The sequence below is a fragment of the Alligator mississippiensis genome, chromosome 1 (assembly GCF_030867095.1).
Source record: "Alligator mississippiensis isolate rAllMis1 chromosome 1, rAllMis1, whole genome shotgun sequence".
Taxonomy (NCBI): Eukaryota; Metazoa; Chordata; order Crocodylia; family Alligatoridae; genus Alligator; species Alligator mississippiensis.
The window spans coordinates 78839645-78865683 of record NC_081824.1 but is presented as its reverse complement, the minus strand read 5'-3'; the positions used below and the strand labels follow the sequence as shown (position 1 = coordinate 78865683).

The following is a 26039-nucleotide window of genomic DNA, read 5'->3' as shown; positions in this document are numbered from 1 at the left end:
CTCCACCTCTGTTTACTGTTTGCTTCATTCGTATGGAATTGCCTATGCATTTTATTCATTTACATGTCTTTTTGCTATGAGGACATCTAAGACGTTGACTCCTTTTCTTTGGTCAGTGGGCGGACTTTGACCAAAACCTGGAAGCTTCTGGAGCCTTCTTCACCAATCACCATTCACCTTTTCGCATATGTTCATCTTGGATTTGGTTACCAATTACATGTTGTTTTCCACATTCCAGTCTGTTTTTTAGTCTCAAGTTTTACCATCTTCCACATTCCTAAAGCTTCACCTCATTCACAGCGCACAGACTCACACAGACTCACTTGAAAATGGTTGACACAGTTAAGATGGTTACTTAGCATAAACAAATGGCTGGCTTTAATATCATTCTGCCTTGTGGTTAGCAGCTCTTCTAGGCCACAGGTTACAGCCTTGTATTCAGCTGCAAATCCAGTGCTCCCACAGATCCAAATATTGTCACCTTAACAAGAACTAAGATAAATTGGTGCCCTGCCGAACTTTTTGGTAATGGTCTAATTATAGCTAAAGCTATTCGAAAGAAGAGTTCTTCCCCTATGGGCATAGATTGTAAGGGTGCCCAAGGAGGTTTTTGTAAACTGGCCCACTGGCAATTTGCACAGGCCCAAAAGAAATCTTCTACTGGTTCATATGACCGGGACCAGAAACACCATTTGGTAAGTCTAGCCTCTGTTTTAGACTATCCCATATGTCCCCCCAAGGGATTGGTATGAGCCAGCTGCAATAGCGGACCTCGGTATGCTTAGGGAATCAACAGTTGTGGAACCTCTAGTCCATCATGTTGTCCTTATTTTATCCTATACAATAGGCCCTTTCTTAGTTCATATCTAGGAATTGCATGACACTGTTCAGGACATCCTATCTGTTCATCTTGCTTGGCCAATTCAGACTGGATAATGGACCGGAACAGTTCTTCTCCCTCTTGTGCTTCTCTGAAATGGGCGCTGCTCAATAAACTCTGTATACCAAATCCATCTACATCCAGTGGGACCTCTTCTTCTCCTAGCAGACCCTTCTGTGTTCTTATGGTATCTAATAACTGATAAATTGCTGTCCAATCCCGGCCCAATATCATCAGGTAAGGGAGATCCTTTGCTAGGACCACTGACATCTCTCTTCCCCTGCCAAGTACTTCCACCGAATATTTCTTTCTCAGATACATTGAAGATTGTCCATGCATACAGATCATTCATACCTCATCTACCTTTGGAGCCCACCCTTGAGGGGCCACATCTGCCCAAATCAGGGTCTGCGCACAACCGGTATCCACAATGGCTTGTATCTTTTTTCCTCCAACTTGTGTCCACACTGTGAGTTTCTCTTTTGGTCCTTCACAGCAAACTTTCCTGATGCTGCAGTCCACCATCTCTACTGGCCCATTATCATTGTTCCTTGGCATCCTTGTGTCAAATGCAGGCTCTCTCATTGCATCTGACAAAGGAAGCTGGTACACTCTTTTACCATGTGTCCCATTCATCCACATCAGAAACACACAATCATTGATTGTCTTCCTATGCGTATTTCCTTAGGTTCTGTTTCTTGAGTTTTGGGGTTTGGTCCTCCCTTTGGGCCATGTTCTTGGGTGTTTTTTCCCTATGAGCTGTCGAAATCTTCTGCTAGTTCCAGAGCTTCTGCTGAAGATTTTGTATGATGGCAATGCACCCAGCATTGAGTACTTTCATCCTGGTCCAATAAGAACTGGTCTAATAAAATCTGGTCACATAATTCTACTTTGGACACCTCTTGCAGTTTCAACCACTTTTCTAATAGGTCTGCCAAATGTTAAAGCAAGATCTTTAGAGATTTATCTTCCCTCTGCTTTTTCATACGGAATGTTTGCTGATACCTTTCCAGATTGATGTCCAGTTAGTACATAATTTCTTTCTTCACCTTGTCATAATCTATTGCTTGTCCCCATGGCATAGCTCAATAGGCAGTTTGGGCTTTTCCTATCAGGAGCACACCTAGCTGACCAGCCCATTATCTCCAATCTAAACCCAAGGACAATGCGGCTCTCTCAAAGCTTTCCAAGAAAGCTTCCAGATCATCTTGTGGAGTCATTTGGGGAACTTTCAATTTGACTTCATTCCGCTGTGCCCATGCTTGTTACTGGAGCCACTTTTCCTCAAGTGTAATTTGAGGAGTGGCTTGCTGTTGTTGCTGCTGGAATAGCTGGCCCACCAAATGCAACATTTGTTGAAGCAGTTCAGGACCTCCCATGGTGCCTTGTTGTATCTTCATGTTACATGTCTTGCTCTGGCCATTGTCAGATTCCCGGCCAATGCACCACTGTGACATTCCCACTGATTGCCCTGTCTTTAGCCTCCTGCTGGCTCTCTCCTGCCACGTCATTATTAATTTCAATGTTATTAGTCAGAAGGTATTATTGCTGCAGTAAGACACTGGAAATCTATTAAGATTCCTATCAGTGTTACAATCTATTTGATGGCTCTTTTGACCGACGCCCCAGATTTACATTATCAATCGCATCCCAGTCTTATTTGATTTGAACAATTCTCTTTGTTATTATTTTTTTTTTTTTTACATTCACAACTAGGTCACAAACATACGGATCATGGCTATTTCAAACTTTTTTTTTAATACTTTCTAATTGTCTTTTGTAAACACCTTTTATGAAATCTTTTCTTTAGTCATACACAACAGTATAAAATTAACTATGGAACATTTTTTTTTAACTTTCAGTTTCTTTCTTTCTTTCTTCTTACGCAATATCTTATCTTGTCAACGTCTTCAGGCAGCTCCCACATTCTTTCTGCTATGGTGGGGAATTAGCTTCAACTTTGGATCTCTCTTTATTCTCCCCTCTCTGGCAGAGTATCTTTGGGGGCACTTGCCACTTGAGGGCTCTCACAGGCTCTGAGTGGAGCCTGCTTTGGAGGAGCAGCAGGGGAAACCTCCCCCAGGTACCATTTTAAGGGGAGAGGTGTGTGGCAGGGCACTCTTGGTGCCTGCCACTTTAAGACCTGAGCCAAGCAGCCAGCAGGTGCTTGATTGTGGCAGCCATTTTAGATCCCTGGCTGCCTATATAAACAGATCATTTCCCTACTGGCAGGCCAGGCAGCAACATTGCCTGGTTGTAAGGCTTCACGTATCATTCTGGAGGTAAGGGAGGAGCTGTAGGGGATGGCTAGGAGGCTCCTGATCCTTAGCATGACCTAAAACTGCACCGGGAGTGGGTGGCCTGGTGGGGCTCTCAGTGGTGCAGGAGCCCCCAAGAAATGTCAAGCCAGTGATCACCCTGGAGAATGGGCACCTTAACCCTAGCCCTCAACTTCAGGTGGGTTTGCATAACACCACAGGTAGTTGGGGTCAGGCATAGCTATGGCCACCTAAGCCCTGTGGGGTGCAAAACTCCAAGGAGAGAGAGTGGGGGCCAGGCATGGCTGCAGTCACCTGAGCCCTGTGAGGTGCAAGACCCCAAGGAGAGAGTGAGGGCCAGGCACAGCTTTGGCCACCTGAGCCCTGTGTGATGCAAGACCCCAAAAGACCCCAAGGATGGAGAGTGGGGGCCAGGCATGGCTGTGGCCACCTGAGCCCTGTGAAGTGCAAGACGCTGTGGAAAGGTAGTTGGGGCCAGGCATTGCTATGACCACCTGAGCCCACCAGGGAAGAAAGGCCCGTGGCCCCAGGTGAGGGGGTGGTGTCGAGCCCCAAGTGAAGGGGGCGGAGATGAGGAACCCCAGTGAAGGGGTGGAAAACCAGAGGGCTAAGAGCCCAGTATGTTCATATACATATAGAGAACAATGACATGCTGCTCCAAAGGGGGGAGTGAGACCCTGGAACACCAGTCATGGTGTGAGTCACCTCAGCTCCCACAACCAGGTGGGTCACCTGCTAGTAGGGCCAGAAGGCAGACTCCAGGAGTGAGAGTGGGGCTAGAGGCTCAGAAGCCTAATGTAGAATACCCTCAACTGGTCAATGCTGGGGCCAGGACCAGGATGGTCAAAAGGGCCAGGGGCCCACTGTGAGGGACATCCAGAGCTGAAGGCCTGGGGTTCCAACTGGCCTTGGAGGTGAGGCCAGGGTCTTTGTGGCCAAAGGTCCTGGGGTGACCACACCCAAGAGGGCAAATAGCTTCAGGGAGCTAGGTAGCCTGAATGAGGGTGAGCTAGGCTGCCTGAATGGAGGGATCTTAGGGGTTCCTGTTAGGAGGATTCTGAGGCCCAGTGTGAGTGCTGGTGAGAGTAACATCAGTAGATACCATCTGTGAGGCATGGGCTGTGGTGCAGGGAAGGTACGGAGCCACAGATAGCACCCCCTAGCATCAGGGTAAGAATGGGCAGCCTCCTGCCTTAATTAACATCTTAATTAAGTACAAGGCGTGGCACGTGAGTCAGATGGGTGGCATGCCCAAGGCAAGTGGGGAACCTAGCACTGTGGCTAGGCAGGAAGCCTCACTTTGCCATGCCCTCAAACATCCTTGATGAACAGTTAGTTCCCATCTACAAAAACAAACAAACAAACCAAAAGCAAACCAGAGTAACCTCAAATTTGGTGTTTTTTTTTTTCTCTCTGAAGAGCATCGATGGCTCCTTTTGTGTCTTGCAGCTTTTTTCCACCATGTGCCTCTCTTCCCCCCGAGTGATTGGAGGGTCAATTTAGATACTCTGGAGACTCCCTGCTTCCTTCCCCAGTCGTGTCATGTCTGGCACGCTGGACTGACCCCTGGGATATCCCTGACCCAGTAGTCTTCTCCAAGTTCTCCCTCCTGGAGTCTTCTTTTGCTCCTGTCTCATCCTCTGCACCGCGCCATCCTGCCCCAGGCTTTTAATTCACAGGGAACAGATGCTTCTGAAGCACCATTCTCCCCACTCAAACTCCTTTCCTGTTTTTTCAAATTGTTTTTTTGTTAGTCCTGCTCCACAGATGGTAATGCTTCCTACAATCTAAATAAAACACATACTGAGTGTCCCATGTCACAAGCCCCCAACTCTTTCTCAGAAGCAGGACCTGAAATGTATTGCATTTCTGTAGGCTCAGATAGTAACCACTTGTTACTCTGCACTCTGCATACCAACCTACTGTAATTAGTGCCAAATCCCATGGGCCAGCCCACCACCACTCCTATGCTATCTACCTGCAATGGCCTCTTTAGAGAAACCACCACAATGACCATCTGTGCAGCAATCCTTCCATAGATGCTCTGCCCATATTTACCCCATGTAGTTTCACTGCTGGACTGAGATGCTGTGAGTGACTCAGGTTTTATGGGGGAATTTTTTGAGGTACCCAGTGAGTTTGGTCTGGTCTGGTCTGGTTTAGTTTGGTTTACCTTGATTTAAGGGTTAGTATTCATTTCCAACCCAGATTTGATTATAAGGAGCAGGGCAACCTCTACAATCTCTGGCATCGGAATCAAACAGTGAAAACAACTTTACACTGTAGATATAGATTTATTCTTTTTTGGCAGGTGTATATAGAATACGAGAGAGCATATTCCCTCTGTTCTCTCTCCAACATGACTTATGTTCCAAAGAGTATGATGGTTGCAAATATAACTAGTCTGAGATTTTAGTTAACACATTATTGCTTTAAACAAATCGACTACTGCTAAATTATCTTAAAGTCTTTTTTTTTCCTTAAGTGCTTCACTCCTGCAACTATAATGCTTATTTGCTACCACACATAAAAGCTGTTTTAAAAATAACATAATTAGATTACTGCTGCCTTTACTGCAGCATCTGTAAGAAAATGAGGGTATGGTTCTTTGGATGAGTGAGCAGGCACATTTATTTCTATTTCATCTGGACTGGTCCACTGGGAAGCCCAAATTTAGTTTTATCTTCCAATATACTTTTCTATAGTCTAAATCTTTAGACTTGCTATGGTCAAAAATTACAGGAGCCTGTCTTTTGTGTTGTTTGTGAAAATATCAAAGCTTCAATTCTAGATTTGTGAATAAACTCATATATGCTTGCAGAAGTCTTGTGCGTGTTCATGTTTATGCATATGAGATGCAAGTTGGCATGGATATAAATGTGCTTATATAAGTCTTTATAAAAGAGTGATATATATATATAGATATATATATATAGAGAGAGAGAGAGATGCATATATTAATGAAATACTGAAATATGAAAGATTGTGTAAGTATATGTATATTAGCACCTATCTTTTTGAGTGCCCTCAGTTAATGAGTCAAATGCTTTCACTTACAAAAGTATTTAATATAATACAGCATGGTTGCCATGATATTTATCATACAAACCCTATACTTTAATTCCTTTTGGTATGAATTAATTAATTTGGTAGCAGCAGTATATATAACACAGGTATAGTAACGTGTTGTGGCAAAAAAAATCAAGTTTTTACATGAGTCCTTTCTCAACTAATTGCAACTGGATCTTTTAAATGGAGTATCCTTTTACATAACTGTGAACCACCACTCCCCACTTCTCTGCGCACACACTGACAAGTAAGAACCATGTTTCTCTTGCACATGACCCGTCTCCTTTTCAGTTAAGATATATACACAAGCACTGCTTTCTGCTTGTTTTCTACTACTTCTCCCATTTAAAGCCAGTACCTGCCACATGAAATTAGAATGGTCCAGTGAATCAAGCCCAGGAAAACCTCTTCCACAGGTTCTGTCTGTGGCCTTGGATGATGCACTTAAGGTTAGATCCAAAAAGGACTTAGAAACTGCAGTGCAAAACACTATGATGTCAGACTTCAAGTTTTCTGGAGCATGTGTAGCTTCTCCGTAAGTCTGAGGATGACCAAACAAATAAATTATACCAAGCTAAATGGAGTGAAGATTTATCATAGACCTGTTATTCTACAGAGTGAAAGCAAAAGTGAAAGCAAAACTGTAGGCTATATAACCCTGTTTCACTGCAGGGTAGCTTCTGGAAGTTCACCTTTCATTTATTGCAGGTTAAGAGCATGTATGCAGAGTCACTATAAAGAAGCTAATGCTTTGAAACTCTCTTGGTTAAGGTTAGATGGACAGCAACAAGGGTGATGTTGTGGTAAGTATGTGTTATAGTCCTCCAACCAGGAGGATGAGGTAGATGAGGCTTTCTTCAGACAACTAGCAGAAGTTTCCAGATCACAAGCCTTGTTCTCATGCAGACTTCAATCACTCTGGCCACTTGTACAAGTGATAGGGGATTAGTCCCCTAAATTGAAAGAGTTGTTTTTTTAATTGCAACAATTAAAATCCCACTGTTTCAATTTAGTGTCTTCCATCACCATTATGTTGAAGGGCCCAATCCTTTTTTTCCCCTGCAGAGCCTGCCCACCTCTCCTGAAGCTGGGGGACAAGCTGCCAGTGGGTTGAGTGGCCCCTGAGTTCCAGGGGCCCCCGGTCCTTCCCTTCATGGCAGCAGTGCTCCCTGGGGCTGCCCAGGTGGGCTGCTAGTGGGAAGGTGCTGCCCAGGAGGCACTGTCACTGTGGAAGAAAGGTCGGGGGGCCCCCCACAGCTCAGGGCCCACTAGCAGCTCACCCCCTGACTACAGGAAGGTGGTGGAGGAAAAAAAAAAAGGATCAGGCCCCTTGCTGCTTTCCCCCCCCCCCCCTAAAAGGAGCATGCTGGTGCAAGCTGCTGTTGGGCTGTGCAGCCCCTGAGCTGCAGGGAGACCTGGTCCTTCCCTCTACAGTGGCAGCACCCCCTGGGGTCACCCAGGTGGGATGCTAGCTGCGCAGGTGCTGCCTCAGCTCGTAAGGGAAGAGTTGGATCCATCGGGTGCTGCCTGTGATCTGGAGCAGCACCTGTGCAGCTAGCACCCTCCCCAGGCAGCCCCAGGGAGTACTGCCACCATGGAGGGTAGGACTGACCTTCGCCCCAGCCCCAACTCAGGGGCTGCATGGCCTAGAGGCAACTCGTAAAGGCAGGCTCCACTGAGGAAAAAAAAATAAAAGCAGCAAGGAGCCTGATCTTTTTTTTTTTTTTTCCTGTGGAGCCTGCCTGCCTCTTCTGTGCCTGAGAGACAAGCTGTTGGCAAGCCCTGACCTGCAGGGGACTCCAGACCTTCCCTCCATGGTGGCACCCCTGCCCCAGGCCACCCATGTGGGCATTTAGTGAATGGCTGCTGCCTGAGCTTGCAGGCAGCACTTAACCCAATCCAGCTGTTCCCTGATCCCAAGCTGGGGCATCATCTGCCCACTATTAGACCACCCGCATGGCCCCAAGGGACACTACCATTGCAGAAAAAAGTACCAGGGCCCTCCACAATTCAGGGGTTGCTCAACCCACCAGCAGCTCAAGACATGGGCAGGCTCCATGGAAAAAATAAAGTATCAGGCCCCTCACTGCTTCTGCCTTCATCCCACTTCTCCCATGGTGGAGCAGGCGAGGGGGTAGGTGGGCAGGGAGGGGGGCAAACTGTCAAAGTCTGCAATGTTACATATAGTTATGTTGCAAACTAAACTACATGCAGATGTGGTTAAGTTTTCAATGTAGGAAAGTCATTTCAATCATAAAAACCCTGTGTGTGTGCAGTGTAATGCAATTAAACTGCAAAACTGGCCAGTTTTCGTCAGGTATACAAGCACCCTCTGACATCTGCTTGGAGCACAATACAGTAGTGCACAGAAAATCCAGGAAGTTTTTGGAGAGCACTGGGGACAACTTCCTGGTACAAGTGTTGTAGAGACCAACTAGAGGCCATGCTTTTCTTGACCTGCTGCTCACAAACTGGGAAGAATTGGTGGGGGATGTAGAAGTGGATGGCAACTTCAGCATCAGTAACCTTGAGATGATCAAGTACAGGACCCTGACAAAAGGAAAAGGACAGCAGCAGGGTATGGCCTTCAAGAAAATAGAATTTGATTCTCTCAGGGAACTGATGGAAAGAATTTCCTGGAAGCCCAGTCTGAGAGGGAAAGGAGCTGTATTTTAAAGAAATATTACTGAGGGAACACAACCAAACCATCCTGATGTGCAGGATGAATAGCAAATGTGGCACGTGACCAACTTGGCTTAGCAGATAACTCTTCAGTAAACTTAAACACAAAGACTAAGTACAAACAGTCAAAAAGCCCAAGGCTGAATCGATTTAGTCTTTGCAAGTTAGTCTAAACTGCAGAGATTAAACTGACTAAGAAGTGGACAGACATTTACTTTTGATTCAGGTAATGCAACCACATGCCTGCAGTGGCCCAGGCCAGAAGCCAGAGGGTGCTAAAGCACAGCTCTCTGACATGTAGCCAGCATAGGCTATGTGTTTGCTTCCTCTTCCTGCTGCCCAGGAAGTCTCTGGAATTTGCAGTCCAGGATCACAGAGGCAGGACTCTGCAGGATTGTTCATCACTTCCTCTTCCTGCTTTCAGGTTCCTCTGGGTTTTATAGTCCACAGTCACAGCCAACAGTAAGTTTAGCAGGGCAGGGCAGCTCTGTATTCATGGGAAGTGGGGTTTAACCACCCCACTCTGGCTAAGTCCTCAGCCAGGGTTTGCCTGGGGGCGGGCAGTCCCTGCATCCCACCAAACTTTCTCAGCTGGAGCAGACATCACAGCCCAGTCCAGGGATGTGAAGCATGCTGGGGGGGTTGTGATTTAACTTGAACCAGGAAGGGACCTGAGACAGAAGTTCCAGAAACCAGTTTGACCTAAATGAGTTAAGTCTGATACTACATTCAATCAGGTATATCTTAAACCAGTTTCAGCCATTTTAAAACTGGGTTATGCGCACTGAACTTCTGTTCTGTTACAGGTTTAAACCTGTTTCTGATTACTTGAACTGGTTTATGTGTAACTTCTGTCCCTAGCCAAAAATGAAGCTTACAAGAAGTGGAAACTTGGACAAACAACTAGGGAGGAGTGTAGGAGTATTGCTAGGGCATGCAGAGATGAAATCAGGAAGGCCAAAACACAATTAGAGGTTCAGCTAGCAAGGGATGTGAAGGGTAACAAGAAGGGTTTCTACAAGTCCATGGGGCCAGATGCAATGCATCTGAGGGTGCTGAGGGAGTTGGCTGATGTAATAGCAGAGCCTCTGGCCATTATCTTTGAAAACTCATGATGATTGGAGGAGGTCCTGGGTAATTGGAAAAGGGCAAATATAGTACCCATCTTTAAGAAAGGGAAGAAGGAGGATCCAGGGAACTACAGACTAGTCAGCCTCACCTTAGTTCCCAGAAAAATTGTGGAGCAAGTCCTTAAAAAAATCCATTTCTAAGCACCTGGAGGAGAAGAAAGCGACCAAGAACAGTCAGCATAGTTTCACTAAGGGCAGGTAATGCCTGACCAACCTGACTGACTGCTATGATGAGACAACTGGCACTGTAGTTGTGGGGAAAGCAGTAAATGTGATATACTTTAACTTAGCAAGACTTTTGACATGGTCTCCCACATCATTCTTGCAAGCAAACTGAAGGAAGTATGGATGGCTGGACTGCAAGGTGGATAGAAAGCTCGCTGGATTTTCAGGATCAGCAGGTAATGATCAATGGCTTAATGTCTAGTTGACAGCCGGTATCAAGTGAAGTGCCCTAGGGGTCAGTCCTGGCACCAGTTTGTTCAATATCTTCATTAAAGTTCTGGAAGATGGGATGGATGCCACCCTCAGCAAGTTTGTGGATGACACTATGCTGGGGGGTGTAGTAGACATGCTGGAGGATAGGGCTAGGATTCAGAGTGACCTAGACAAATTGGAGGATTGGGCCAAAAGAAATCTCATGAGGTTCAACAAGGACAAGTGCAAAGTCCTGCACTTAGGATGGAAGAATCCTATGCACTGCTACAGGCTTGGGACAAACTGACTAAGCAGGAGCTCTGCAGAAAAAGTCCTGGGGGTTAGAGTGGACAATAAATTGGATATGAGTCAGCAGTGTGCCCTCGTTGCCAGGAAGGATTAGGAGAAGCATTACCAGAAGACTGAAGGAAGTAATTATTCTGCTCTGTTCTGCACTAGTGAGGCCACATCTGGAGTACCGTGTCCAGTTCTGGGGCCCCTACTTTAAAAAGGATGTGGACAAGTTGGAGAGAGTCCAGCAGAGGGCAGTGAAAATGGTTATGGGGCCAGGGCAATGACTTCTGAGGAGAGGCTGAGAGAACTGTGTTTATTTAGTCTGCAAAGGAGAAGACTGAGGGTGATTTCATAGATGCCTTGAACTATCTGAAGGGTGGTTACAAAGAGAATGGAGCTAGACTGTTCTCAGCAGAGACAGATGACAGTACAAGGAGCAATGGTCTCAAGTTGCAGCAAGGGAGGTTTAGGTTCGATATCAAGAAAAACTTTCTCTCTTGTAGGGTGGTGAAACACTGAAACAGGTTAATTAGAGAGCTGATAGAATTGCCATCCTCAGAGGTTTTTAAGGTCCTGATTGATGAAGCCCTGGCTGGAATGATTTAGATGGCTGGTCCTGTTTTGAGCAGGGAATGGACTAGATGACCTCCTGAGGACCTTTCCAACCCTTATTTTCTATTACTCTATTATTCTATATGCAGTAAATCCTTGTCCCTTTTTTAACTCAGTAAAATTTGTTTATTTGTTCACATCCTCTGTGTTAGGTTCCTAGGCTCCTTCTGCAATGAATGGAAGAAGCAGATGATTCAAAATGGGAACCAAAACAACCATCAAGCTGAACTTTGAGCTGGCTAATAGGAAAAGTTGACTATACAAGAGTTAAAATATGCTCCTCTCCGAAGATTATGTTCTTTACTCCACTTGGAATCCACAACCTAGTATGGACTGCTTTTCTGTACAGTTAAACAGCTTTAACAGTGTTAATAGTACTCCTTATTCATACTCCAGAACATCCTGATGGTTTGGGCAGGCTCTTGGCAAGTGGGAATGGGGGCTTGAATCTTTAGGCAGAGGAAGATATGATTTTTTTCCTCCCTCACCCTTACATCTGAAGCCAATGCTCTAAAAAACTATAATATTTATAAAAGGGAAGGCAATGGCTCTTCCTATGGTTGAATTTTAAAAGAAAGCTGAAGTTGCTACTGCATTTTGTCTGGACCCTGATTCTGGAAGTGTGTGTTAAATCCTACTATGCTGAACTTTTTGGGCAGCTTAGGTTAGGAATTCTGGATTCTGTATGAGATCATCACTAAGCCACTCAACTTGCTCAAGACTGAAGCACATCCAGCATTAGGTGGCGAATGAGCAGGGATTTTAAGGATTGCAGTTTTGAACTTGGGCTCCTAAATTCCATCTAAGTTCCTTCTTTGGATCTGTCCATTAACCTCTCTGTGCCTAAGTTTCCCATCTGTAAAATGGGGGTAATTGCATTTCCCAATGCAGTTATGAAGGCAACTCTGTAGACTACCACTTTACCCCTCAAATGGTCCAGAGCAGCTCTGTGGTTTCCAGCACAAAACAGGAAGGATACAACTAAAGACCCACCAACTTCTTCACTGTGCAGCTCATAACAACATACACATATGCCTACTTCTCCAATGGTTCATGAAGCTACCATATTTACTTGAATCTAAGTCTATGCTGAATTTTAAAAGACCCCCAAATAATTAGTTTCTATATACAGAAAATGTAGCAATTTGTTACAATTTTCCAAGTATGGAGTCTAATTATTAGATGGTTGTCTTAAATTCTTCCCCTCCCACTTTAACAGGAGGGAAATCTGTGGTTGGGGTGTGACTGATCAATTTTCTTCTGGCCTCACCCACATATCTTTCCCCTATAGCTTTCCTTCCCTCTACCACCCCCACCTGCAGCTCCCCACAGCCTCTGCCCCTCCCCTCTGAGTGGAATAGACTACCTAGGAAAGATGTGGCCTCTTCGTCTCTGTTTAAGGATAGGTTAGACAGCTACAGGTCAGAGATGATCTAGGTGTAGCTATGCCTATGTTCTACCATAGGTATTTCTCATGCTTCTGGCTTTGCTGGTTTCCCCCTCCCCACCTTTTCTGCTATAGATATGAGGTGTTTTTAAGCCTTGCCAGAGGCATTAGGTGCTTGCTGCAGCCAAGGCTGGGAGCTTTGATTGCGATGTGCCAGTGTTCCTGCTGAGAACCGAAGACAGAGGTTCCTGACTAAAGGGTCTTTCCCCTCTGCTCAGGGTCAGACCAATCACCATATTTGGGGTCAGGAAGGAATTTTACAATATGGTCAGTTTGGTATGGACTGTGGGGGTGTTTGCCTTCCTCTGTAGCAGGGAGCGTAGACCTCTTCCCTGGACCTCTTAAGCATATATTGTCAATGTTTCATAGAAACAAGAATTTTGGTTGCTATGCTTCCCCTGCTTTACCTGTGGTGGGTTAGGGTGTAAGGTCTATGTTGTGTCAGGGTTAACAGCAGTCTTAGGTAAAGTTTAGATTATGGTTTGTATGAGATGGTTTGGATAGAGATGATCCTGCCTCCAGCTGGGGGTTGGATTAGATCACCTCTGGAAATCCCTTCCAGCCCTACTTCTCTATGAATCTATTACACTCTCCACAGTCTCTGCCTCTTCTCTGCTGCTCTCTGCAGTCTCTGTCCTTTTTCTCCTGCTCCTCACAGTCTCTGACTCTTTCCCTCCCCCTACCTCTTACTGTCAGACACTGCTTGGGCTCTGTTCCCTCCCAGAGCACATGATGTACAAGCACAGCCACTGCTGGCCATGCATCAGTCTCAGTGCTGCTGATTGGCTGGGCAGGGGACAGTTTCCATGTGCTCCATGCCCGGGAGGGAATCCAGCCAGAGGTGGAGCTGAGCTGTGCCTGCCAGTAAGTGCAGGGAGAAGGGGTCAGGGTGTGGGGCACAGGAACTGCAGAGGGCAAGTGGAAGTGGAAGCAGATGGCTGCTGTGGGTCTGACTCTGGCCTCAATTGGGGCTCAGGGCCAGAGCTGCAGCACCTGCCTCTCTCACCCCTCCGCTTTGTATGCACATCTGAGATGAAGGGTTTTTCTCCCCATACTAACTGAGGGGAAGGCGGGGTGCTCATCTGAAATTCAGTAAATATGGTACTTGCTCAATAGTAATAGAATACTGTTGAACAGGATTCATCAAGTTTATCCTTACCCAAAAGAGAGGAATAACGTGTGCTGATTATAACAGGCAAGATAGCTATAGAGATCAATTTGGTGCATTAATTCTGACAGACACAGTGACTGAGATATACTTAGAGCTGTCATATTATATTGTTCCAGGAATGACTTTGTGTATCCTTTGTTTGTTTGTTTGTAAAATGAAAGATATTTCATTTTCTCCTATTCTAAAATAGGAGTACTTGGTCCAAATTAACAGCAAACATTTTTTAGGGAAGAGAAATACAAATAACAGGCATGGAAAAGGCAAATTTAGAATTCTGGTCTCCTAGCTCAGTATACCCTCCTATAATCCCAAAGATAGCTTGGAGAAAGTTTCTCTCTCTTTCTTGTGTCTCTTTCACATTAGTGAAACATAACCTGACTAGGCAATAGTGAAGAAGGGAGAGACGATTTTATCTGAAACGCAGTAGTCCGCAACAGTTGAGAAGTAGGAATATTAAGCATGACTGAGTCACCTCTAAAACAGATGTAGGGGTATTTGCAAGAGAGCTTTAGACAGCCAGGCTTCCAGAACAGAGAGGGTAAGTGCAGACAGTCAAAAAGCCTGAAGATGAATACTTTTAATCTTTGCAGGTTAGTCTAAGCGGTGTAGATTGAACTGATAAGCAAGTGAACAGACATTCATTTTTGATTTGGGAAATGCAGCCACATGCCTGCGGTGACCCATGCCAGAAGGCAAGGGAGATGACAGCACACCTCCCTGCTTGGCTGGAGCAGATAGCTGTGCCAAGACTAGCCCACCCATCCTGCAAAGTGGGGTTTGCAGGGGAGGTGCAAAGCATCCTGGGATGCTGGAGGACTGTGAGTTAACTTGAATCTGTAGGGGATCTGGGACAGAAATTCAATAAACTGATTTAACCTAAATCAGTTAAGTCTGATACTACATTCATCCAGGTTTATCTTAAAATGGTTTCAGACAGTTGTTTGAAAGTGGTTTATGTGCACTGAACCTCTGTTGTGTTACAGATTTGAACCAGTTTCCAATCACTTATACCATTTTATGTGTAATTTCTTTCCCTAGCCAGAGTGTTTTTGGTCAAAATAGATGTTATGGGTGGTACAGCAATTGGGGAAAGTAGACCAGCTCTTTACCTGCACATTGGCTGCATCTACACAAGACACTGACTGCACAGTTGTTACTTCACAGTCATTTAGTATTTGTATAAACAAGTTTTTCTTCATGATGCTTTTTTGTGATGCTGACTGTTCAGTAGCATGAGACCACTGCGCAGTAGTATTGCATTAAGCTTTCTGCCACACAATGTTACTGCGCAGTAGTCATGGGCTACTCAGTCAGCATCTTATGTAGATGCAGCCATTGATGACTACTTATTTTCATGGAAGGAATTGTCCCATGCTAATTCTGGTACCCAAAGTATATTGAAATTCCATCTGACCTTGAAAAATTAAATTCTGCTCTTAAAATGTAAAGCACAGGAGCTGTAAAGACAATTGGCAAACCAGCTGTCTGAGTTCCTCTGAGATTAGACACAGTCATTTATCAGAAATTATATTTATTTATATAGCTTTTATAGATTCACAGCTATTGTCTGTATATCAAAGCATCTCAATGCATTTGAGAGTTGATTATCATCCATAGCATAATACTCTACAAAGAAGAAACAAAGAAGCAAAGTACAATAGAAATCTACTTCATTGTATCATCTCGTATGCTAGATTTACACATTGTTAGGCCAAGCAAGGGCAAGTCCACAGACATCCCTTTATACATATAAGGAAAGAAAATGAAAGAGCTAGGCAAGTGAGAAAAACCTGATAGGAATAAAACACAAATACTGTTTGCTGCACAGTTTCTAAATAAAATTCCTTATTTAAACATACAGTTTAATTATATTTCTTTCACTGAAGTTTATAATAAACGTGTCTCATCCTCCCTGCTGACATCATCTTGCCCTTTGAAGAACAGTTTAAAACAGACCAAAGAGAACACCTTAAAATAATCATGCAAATGTGATGACAAGACCATAACAGTAGTTCTGAAATATTTAGTACAGCCGATTTACATTCAAACTGCATTTCCACTGTATATAAAACATTGCAGACAGTTGCTTGGAAATGACTGTTTGTATGCACTAAACATAAACAATAAAAATAAAATTCTTCTTTAAATAAATCTGCTTACAGAATAGTTTTAAAGCAGATGGAAAGAAAAACTTGCACCTTTTTGACAAAATAAGGAGTTCAAGTAGTAATTGCCAGACTGCTCTTTCTAAAAGAAGAGAAGACTTAGGGTTCTGAAGAACCAGCCCTTGCTGAATTCGCTTTACTCTCTGACAAAGATCCTTACTAAAAATTTGTCAGTAACTCCTTCCATTCTCCCCACAAAATAATAGAAATAAAGACTTAATTTGGCACTCAGTGAGAGCTTCAGGGGCACAAGGAACACAGTATAGAAATCTAGGGCCACCTGGGACGAGCAATTATACTAATAACATACGACAATGAGGGAAGAGATGAGTATAAGCTTGTTTGCTACATGGGCTATTTTAACTAATAGTTCATTTCACATATCTGGGGAAGTTTTAAGATATGGCAAGGGCACCTTTGAAGAAGGAGGTTTTCTTCAGCATGATTTTCTTGTTGACTGGTTAGCTTAAAAAGGCAAGGGATTAGGTGACTCCACAATTAGCAGGTAATGAGCAGTCTTTGCAGGCAAGGAACATTTTAATGGTGAGTAGGAAGAGAAACTTCCTTCCCTCCTCATGGAAAAAAGGCCTTACAAGAGTTTTTCTGTAGGAATAAAAGCATTTTGACTCAAAACTAGCTGCACCCCATGCTCAGTTTTCTACCCCATTAGCAGGGCAGATCCAGAGGGGGTTCACTGACATGGACACATGCCCCTTTGATTCTTGCTTCACTCACTCAGCAGCTGCACTGAGGGATCCTGACCTGCCAGTGCTCCATGGCACTGGGCTGGAAGTCTCCTTTTCAGGAGGAGGCTAGAGGAGCAAGACAGTAAGGAGAAGACACAAGGAAAAAGGCAGGTGGGCAGACAAAAAGGGGATGGAGAAAGGTAAACAGTGCAGAACAATAAGCCAGACTCTCTAGAGCCAAGGTCTGCTGCTTGTTGCTCTGGGTAATGTCTCTTCCCTTTCTGGCCCTCCCTTCCACATGGACCAGCTAGTGTCTCTGCTGCCTTAGGCAGAAAACTGTCTGTAGCAAAGCCATCAGGGAATGGGAGGTATCTGGGCTCCTGGGAACATCCTGCTTCAGGGAAAGTCCTATCTCCCCGCTTGCCTCCTCCTCCTCCCCACTGCCCCAGCCAGCACAGCTGCTGTGATTCTGGTACCAGCATCAGCAAGGACTGGGTAAGTGGTGTGGAGCCCTGGGCTAGGCTTCCAGGAGCTAGAGCAAGCGAGAAAAGTCCCTTCCCATCCACATGGCCAAAAAGGCTGCTACCAGCCAGTAGAGAAAGGGGTAAGCTGGGTGAGCCCTAAGATAGGATCCTGGGAGCCAGGGTACTGAACCATACCTGGGGAGTGTCCCATTCTCTCTTCCCCTCCTCCCCTCCACGTGACCAAACTATACAGCTGCTGCCATAAGCAGGGCATATGCTGCTCTGGGGGAAAGTCCGATTCCTTTTTCCCTTGACCTGGACAGCCCATCTGCTTTAATAAAGGAGCAAATTTTTGGCACCAGAGAAGCACGAAATGTGTTAAGTGGCCTGGAGCTCTAAGCACAGCTCCTGGGAGTTAGGGTAGGTGGGGAAAATCCTACCCTTCCCCACCGCCCTGTGGCTAACAAGGCTGCTGAAATAAGGAAGCAAACTGCCCAGCAGAGAATGGGTTAGGAAGCACCTTGTCCTAAGCCATGCTCTTCTAAGTGCAGCCCTTCTATATGCATGGCCAGCTGCGCTCTACACCTAACCTCCCAAAGCCCAGTCCACATTGCAGGAGCACAAAGAACAGCATCAGCAAAATACCTGTCTTGTCTTTAGTGGCTAGCTTTAAGGTTTCCCAGAACCATGTGCCTCAGCAGCCTTTTTCACTGTGCTCCTGCTGTGCTTCTTGCAGTCCCACACTTATAGACTCAGTCATGTTGCTACTTACTGTTCATGAGACAAGGACCATCTTCACCCCCTGTCCTTTCAAAAAACCTGGATCTGCCCATGCCCATTAGAAACATAACTGTAGCTCTTCTGGATGCGTGCAGCTTTTCAGCTATGAATACTTACAATGAGATTTATAGATATATAGAAAATATATAGATCTAGAATATATACAATGAGATTTGAGCTATAAAATGGTGAAACCTAGAGTAAGCTTTCATGTTTACTCCTTGACATGTACCTTAACTCAAACTTGTTTTTTTATGTTTGCTGTTATTTTGCTCTCTTCTGTCAGGATTGTAGAAAAATGTATCATAATTAGGACCCCCTGATATTTGGATTTTTTTTTAGCATATAAATACATGCTGTCTCAGCATGGTGTGTTTTTCTAGAAAGCTTAATAAGGATGTTCATCCCTTCTACAGATTTATGTTATCATCTTTAACACACCCTCTTTCAATCCTCTACAAAATGACTCCACTTTCTATCAAGCATTCAAATCTTGGGCCAAACAATATATCTGAGTGGCTGCTGATTTACATCTGCATTTTAGAAATTACCTCTTTTTTTTTTTACATCCTCTCAAAAAATACCTCCACACCTTTTTTTTTGTTTTGTTTTGAAATATATTTCACATTGTCCACTGTTCTATTTTGTGATCCTTTCCTAGCTGCATTCCCTAATTATATCCAGGTTCAGTTAAATTAAGAGAGAAAAATGATCTGTTTTAATTTTAAAAGTAGTTAATATTTAACGGGCGTCACTTGCCAACTGCCACGAGCACTCCCTTTCAAGTTCCCTCTACAATGATATGGAATAACATATCATTGAGTGAAGCACATTCGCCCCTCCTCCCTCCCTCTTTGAATTCTCTCTCCAAATCATTCCTGCCTCTGCATGAGTTTACTGATAAAGAGGTCAGCTCAGAAAGTTTCTTTCCCATACACATCTATCTGCACAGGATCAAGGCACTATGCTGCCTAAGAATCATAGAATCATAAAAAGTTAGGGTTGGACAGGATCGCTGAGTGGCCAAGAAACAAAAACCATGGCATTAATTGCCTTCCAGCCACTTACTGGTAGGTTAGAGAGCATGCAGCAAAAAGAATGAGATTAAAGACACTGCTGCAACTGCAATTTAGGTAGATCCCTGCCTATTAACATTCCAAAAAGAACCAGGAATACATACAAAAATATTCTGCATACACAATAGGGTACAGCCAAGCTGGAAAAATTCTCATTTGTTTATGGGCCAGAAGACTGTTTATGGATTACCAGCATAACACCCGCCTTCAAAAAGAGGTGACCCTGAGAGCTGCAAACCAATGAATCTCACCTCCACCCTTGCAAGTTGGTAGAATCTATAATAAAGAATAAAATCAGCAGTTGCATAGACAAATATGATCTGCCAAGGAAGAGTTGACCTGGTTTTCGTAAAGGGAAATCCTACCTCAGATCTAATGGAGTTCTTTGAGGGTGTTAACAAGCATGTGGACAAGGGAGATTCAGTTGACATAATATATTGGGACTTTCAAAAAGCATTCAGCAAGGTCCCTCATCAAAGGCTTTTAAAAAAACTGTGTTGCACTGAGATTGGAGGAAATGTTTTTTTGGGGACTAAGAACTGGTTAAAAAATAAAAAGCAAAGGGTAGGGCAAAACGGTCACTTTTCTGGATGGAGGTCAAAAGTAGAGCCCCACAGGGATCTGTGCTGGGCCCAATTTTATTCAACACTTTTATCAGTTACCTGAAAATAGAGGTACACAGTGAAATCTCCAAGTTTGCAGATGATACCAAATTATTCCACATTGTCCTCCCAAGCTGCTGGAGAGAAGCAAGCTACCCACCAAGTTTCAGTTATTCCAATCATGTCATAGTCCCATGGCTGTGCAAGGACTTCCAATTCTTCCTGCTTGTTTCCTGGCTCTATGCATTCATGTACAGGCACCTAAGGTAAACAGTTGATTCCGGTAAACTGAAATGATGCTGACCATCCTTCATGAACTGTATTTTAGCAGGTGTTCTCCTACTGACCTCTATCTAGATTGTGATTGTAATTTGTTCTGCTTTCAGGATGGGAACAAGCATTCACTTCACTCCAGTGCAGGTTTAGGCAGCTTATTTTAAGCTGCTTAAACCTAGACCAAGAGTGGTGCATAAAGCTGTTTGCCACTGTCAAGAGAAGAACATGCAGCCAATCCTACACTTCTAAACGCAGTGCTGGGACCCCAAGGTAGGTAACTTGATGTGCAAGGAGGGCTGGCAGGTCCATGGTGGGAACTGGTGGTGCCTGGGGGACTTGACAGGTCTGGGGAGGCTAATAGGTTTGTGAGGGTGGAGGTTTTGGTGAGTCTGCAGCGCGTGGCTGACCTGCTGGGGGTGGAGACTCAGGAGGCTAAAAAATAGCCCACCCAGGGTCACGGGGGTAAGAATATCACAGAGGGCTTGGGTGAGTGGCTGGGCTTTCCCAGCCTTGGAGCTCTGCTGCAAATGTGTGCAGGCATTTGCGAGATCAGGTTAACCTAGTTTGAACCTTTTCACAATCTAAGTTTATTTACCTACTGAGGTGAATTAAGATCAAGTGTACCATTGTTTGGCCCAATTAAATCCTGTGAATGCCTAGATGAGTGGGTGTTTAGATCCACCTAACCCTGGTAGCTTGATCTAAAAGTAGCACCTGTACATATCTAACTGAGTTAACGCCAGATGGTGCTATGCACCTTAAATAACATATAGCAAGAAACAGTGCCTGAAGCTGAATAACGTACAATCTTAATAAGTAAGATAGAACCAGATTCGGAGAACAAATGGAGGCATTGGATGCCAAAGTGATTTGCCCCAGGCCACTCAGCAGATCAATGGCAGCCTTGGGAACAGTGGGTGGTGCTTCCATTTTGAGAAATTTTGTCTACCTGAACATGATGTTTGCATGCCATTCCCCCTTTATTTCTATCCTACCTAACTTCACTTATTTCCCCCTGGAAAATTGTTCTTTAGCTTGAACAGATCTGCACCTTCTGTGTGTATGAAAACATAAGACACAAATTATGAAAACAGTCTCCACTTTCTTATCTCCTAACATGCTCTCTGACATCATTGAAAGCACTGTGTTACAGTTAGGTTGCTTAGTCTCCTTAGCATGTGTAGTTCTAAATGTCATTCTCATTTGAAGTGACTTCTGCAGTTAAAAAAGACATAGGCTAGGGCTAAAGCTGGAAGGAAAATAGATTTTTCTCTTCTGCCAAACTACTGAGTCCATGATTGTGGCTGAGAAATAAATCCTACCCACTCACTTCCCAAGTATGTGCTCCAGCTGGCATTTAGGCAGTCCTAGATGGCTTAGAGGTGTCAAGAGCATGGCCCAGTCCCAAGTATAGAAGAGATGGGCCCAGTCTTTGTTCTCAGTCCCAAGTGTAGAAGAGATACAGTATGGGCAGGGCCTTAGAGTAGTAGTCCTCAACCTTTTTAGATGCAAGTCACCCCTCATTAGACCAAAGATGCCTCTTGTTGGACTCAAAACACTCTTTAGAAAATGCCAGGTCTTAGTTTACTCTTAGTTTTTGACTACAGAAAAATAGTAGAACAATTCTTTTGTTTCAAAGACCTCAGAAAGACCACAACAGGTCAGAATATTTTTAACACTATGGATTCCTGTTTGAAATCTCTGGGTTTATTTTGTGAATTATGTTTGCAAACCTAACAGGACCATGGCACTCTGATTGGAAATCACTGCTTCAGAGTACTCAGAAGAGCTGCACCAACGGCTGATTATCATAAAGGATCGCTTTAGGTGTAATACTCCAAGACTGTCCTTAAAATGGCAGAAGCATCCCTAAGTGAAGCAAAAAAGGTGCAGAAGCTGGGAACCAGCCACGAAGAGGCATGACATGGTTAAGATGAAACAACAGCTATTTTAAGTGGGTAGATCAGGGAGCATTTTAAAATGGGTTTTGTTTTGATACTTAATAAAGCAAGGCTTTCAGGACACATTTCCCTCCCCATTGGAAGAAGAAAAGTAAATCAATAGCTAAAGGAAATGCCTACAGAAGATTAAGCTGCATGAGTCGGTGGGTTTTAGGTGAAAAAACACTCAAACTCAAATAGGGGCACCCCTGTATTCTGTCCTCCCTACTAGCAACATTTTGATACATTAATGCACTTTAGCAGACAAGAAAATGTCATTAACATGCCGCAGCTAGGAAAATATTAGAACACTGGGGAAAAAGCAACAAATACCCACAAGACAAATGTAACAATGTTTTTGTTCCACCCCCCCCCCCAAAAAAAAACCAAGAACAAAACCCAGCCATTTAAACATACACATTTCACCACAGTCTCATACTTTTTGTGCAGTGAAAGCAAAGGTCACTGAGAATCATTGCATAGCAAACTCTTGGTAATTGTTGACTACACAGAAACCACTGTAAAGGCATGACACTGAAGGAAGCTGGCTGGTAACAAGTAGTTTTAAATGCAGTTGTTCACCCGATGTTGTCAGTGAGGAGGAATAATTTGACTACCTTTCTTTTTAGGAAGAAATCTGGTATAGTGCATGTGACATGGAGGCTCCATTGTTTCAATCAATGGTTTCAGAAAATCGGAATTTTTCAATTCAGAGCCTTGCTTTTTAGTATTACTTTAAAGGTATATTAGTCATTTGATTAATTACAAGACATGCGTGCTTTCCCTTTCTCTCTTTCAGTCACTTTATTTCTGACGCTTGTATTTTGTATGCTTTTCAGGTACAGATAACTAGACTTTGAATGTCATGTGCTCTGTCTGTAATGTCTAGGTACATTTTTTTTTCTTTCTCAGAGTGCAATAATTCAGTATTTGACATTACAGGGATTCAGGTTAACATAAAAGGTAGTGAAAGTTTTTAAAGATATCTTACTGTCAATTCCTTTTTCCTGCTCTGTCATCTTATTGCAACCCATCATTAATATTTAAAAAGGGTGTTCTTGTTTAGCATAGAAAGGTGAAACATTTGTACAATGATGATGATATCTTAAGCTCAGTGTAAATCTTTAGAAATAGGTTATGGGAATAAAAGGCATAAAATAAAAGGGTAAAAATAATCTTTTAACTACTTTTTAATAGTGTGGTTCATGTGGAGGGGTTACTGCTTTTGAATTGTTCCTAAACATGCTGAATTCTTCTAGGTATTCTCTGTGATGGATGTAAATATTACAAACTGTTTATGACAGGTAACAGGCGCAATTGCTAAGCAATTTTTCATGTATTCAAAATGGAATGAGTCATAAAACACATTAAAAAAATGAGACAAGATAAAAGATTTCTCTGTCTATTCCATAAAATAATTTTACTTGCAAAATTATCCTATTCTGCTGTCTAAGTATAACACCATCCTCCTTGTATTCATCAAAACTCAGCTCTACATAATTATTTTAAAACTTTCTAAATGTTTCTGGCCAAGTATATTTCTGGCAACAAAATCAGTTACAAATAAAATACCTAGGGCAGTTCTTTGCTGTTTTGCCCAACAAATTGTTTCTTATAAAATGTTATTTATAGGCTTAACTTCTTTTCTCTGAACTGATTGCCACCACATTTCCCCCACTTTATACACCTATGTCTGGCATAGTACTAGAAATTGGTATACACCTAATAAAGAGGATTCCCCTCTTCTCTCCACCCAGCCAAACAATCCATTTGCCTCTCTGAATTTTTCAGAAACAGCAAACTGATCAAGTACTCCTGGAATGTGCCCTTCACTCTACCAAGATAATTAGTTACAGTTACTTAAACTGAGCAACTATTTCCCTTCAAAGAGGATATTATATTTGCCTAATTGCATTTAAGTGCTAAACACTGTAAAGGATAATGTTTCCTGAGAATGGCATTTTTTTTCTCTCCGCTAGCAAAAGGCTAGGTGCTCCTAACAGAGGTCAATAGAAAGCTGCAGACAGTTTGAGTAAACCATGAAAATTCACAGATCACTGAACACAGGCACATTTTTCCCAAACCACTCACAAAGAATCTTCTCCATACAGTTCATATCCTTATCACATGCATTAAGTAAAGATGAATGGTAAACTGTTGACTTTTCTGTTATGTCATGAAACCATCGAGACGAGCCTGAGCTAAGCAAAAAAAAGCCTAGGCTGCAGATTTTTGCAGAGGACCGACTGGGACATCAGCCACCCAAACTATTTTCACATTATCTCAGTCTTAATTAAAGAACCATTTTAACTGGCTTGTTTCAGCAAGATTTTCACATTACAAATGCTGTAGTTTCATTAGAGAGTCAGAATAGAGACGCTACACAACTTTGCCTTTAATTTTTGGCTAGACAGACAGGCAAACAAACAGTAGAAGAATCTGATGGAAAGCTTAATTATATCAATCCATCAGCCCTTAAATTTGCTTCCTTTCAGAATATCAGGCTCTGTCTTTAAATCCAGAAGGAGAGAAGGCAAGATACCAAGTTTAAAATTCTCCAACTGTCAAAGGCTGTTTTACTAATTATCCAGATTCCAAGGCAATCATACAGCCCGTAATCATTCACCTCACGCCTGGAAACATAAGTCTTGTTCTTTTGATGAATATTTATAAGACAGTGTAAAGCAGTCTACTTTCTTTTCCCTTCAGGCAAGACAATTTGGAGTTCATCAATATGTATTACCAAGGACTTTTATAAAAGGCACTTCAAAGGAAATTCATCAGGCATTCCTTTTGTCTTGATTTCTGTTAGACTGATACTTCCTTTTGACAAGTATCAATAAATTATCCTCTGATGGCTAGAAACTTGATGTCTTATTCAGAAACTTCCTCACACAGCAAAATCTAGGCTTTACATTTCCATTGAAATTATTAACATCTTGCTCCTAATTTAAAGATGGGGGAGGATGTACTATGCAGTATGAAGAACAAAATAGTCAATGTATTTATACAGTGGTTCCATGACATATGTTACTTTCAGAGGCAGGATTTTTCCATAACTGTGCATCTCGGTGACCTACATTCCTTGCCAATTTTCCCATTTGACATTTGACCATATTTGGAATTCCTCAAAAAGAAATATTACAACTCCCATCCCCATGTGCTCAGAATGAACAATAAGCAAATTAAAACCAGATTAGTCCAGATATGTGGGATTGAATGACAGATTGCTTCTGTCCCAAAAGACTATTGCTTTTCTTTCTTTGGACACTAGCACTAAGATTCGTGTTTCTCAGAAAGGAGGGTAGGGATCTTTAAAAGGGAAGGGTAAAAAGAATCTCTTCTAATTGATATTCAATGACAAAATACTTAAATGTCTCAAACAGCTTCCTTTTGTTATTTAGAAATGAATATCATCCACTTTTCATATTTTTTAAGAAAATTGCCAAATGTTCACACATGAAAAAATTATCATGGAGCAGATGAATAAAAATGATATGTATTCCTCCCAGGGACTATGAATAAAGTAATTATTATCCTACATGGTACTGGAGTATTTTGTGGTTTAAGTGAATATTTATATTTTTTAAGAAATGTGATCATTGTAAAAATATTTTTGCAATAAGAAATATTCTGTAATATATCAAGATATAAAAAGAAGTAAAAAATGTCACAGAGTAAGTGCAAACCCACCAGCATTTAAGTTACTAACCATCACATGCAGGATAATTTGTTGCCATGTCCCTCTAATCTGGGAAAGTTTGTATGCATTTTTTAATTATTTTTAATGATCTGACAACGTTTAGAAGTGATGGCTAAGTTTTTGCCATAACAAATACCACATAGACAATATTTATTCAGACTTCTTTATTTTTGGCATCCCCCAAAAAACAAATGACATTTCACCCATTCAGAAAGCAATTAAGATCTAACTCTATAACCATTATAGTTTTAGGGGATCCAGAGTCCTGAAGGAGATTATTAGGTAGTCTAATTTAGCATGTTAATGGGATATTTAAAGTCCATTTTTTAAATTTTAGTCTTGGTTCTCTGATGTGTTGCTCCACAA

At 42.9% G+C, this 26039-nt stretch overlaps 1 long non-coding RNA gene across 1 annotated transcript in view; it reads left to right on the top strand.

Moving 5' to 3' along the window:
• The window catches only part of LOC109285424 (uncharacterized), a 45828-nt gene extending 20356 nt beyond the window's left edge, over positions 1-25472 (top strand). The window contains exons 2-3 of the long non-coding RNA XR_002093160.2: positions 20141-20300; positions 21771-25472. This is a non-coding gene — a long non-coding RNA (uncharacterized LOC109285424). The remainder of the gene's footprint in view (positions 1-20140; positions 20301-21770) is intronic.
• The last annotated feature ends 567 nt before the right edge of the window (positions 25473-26039 follow it).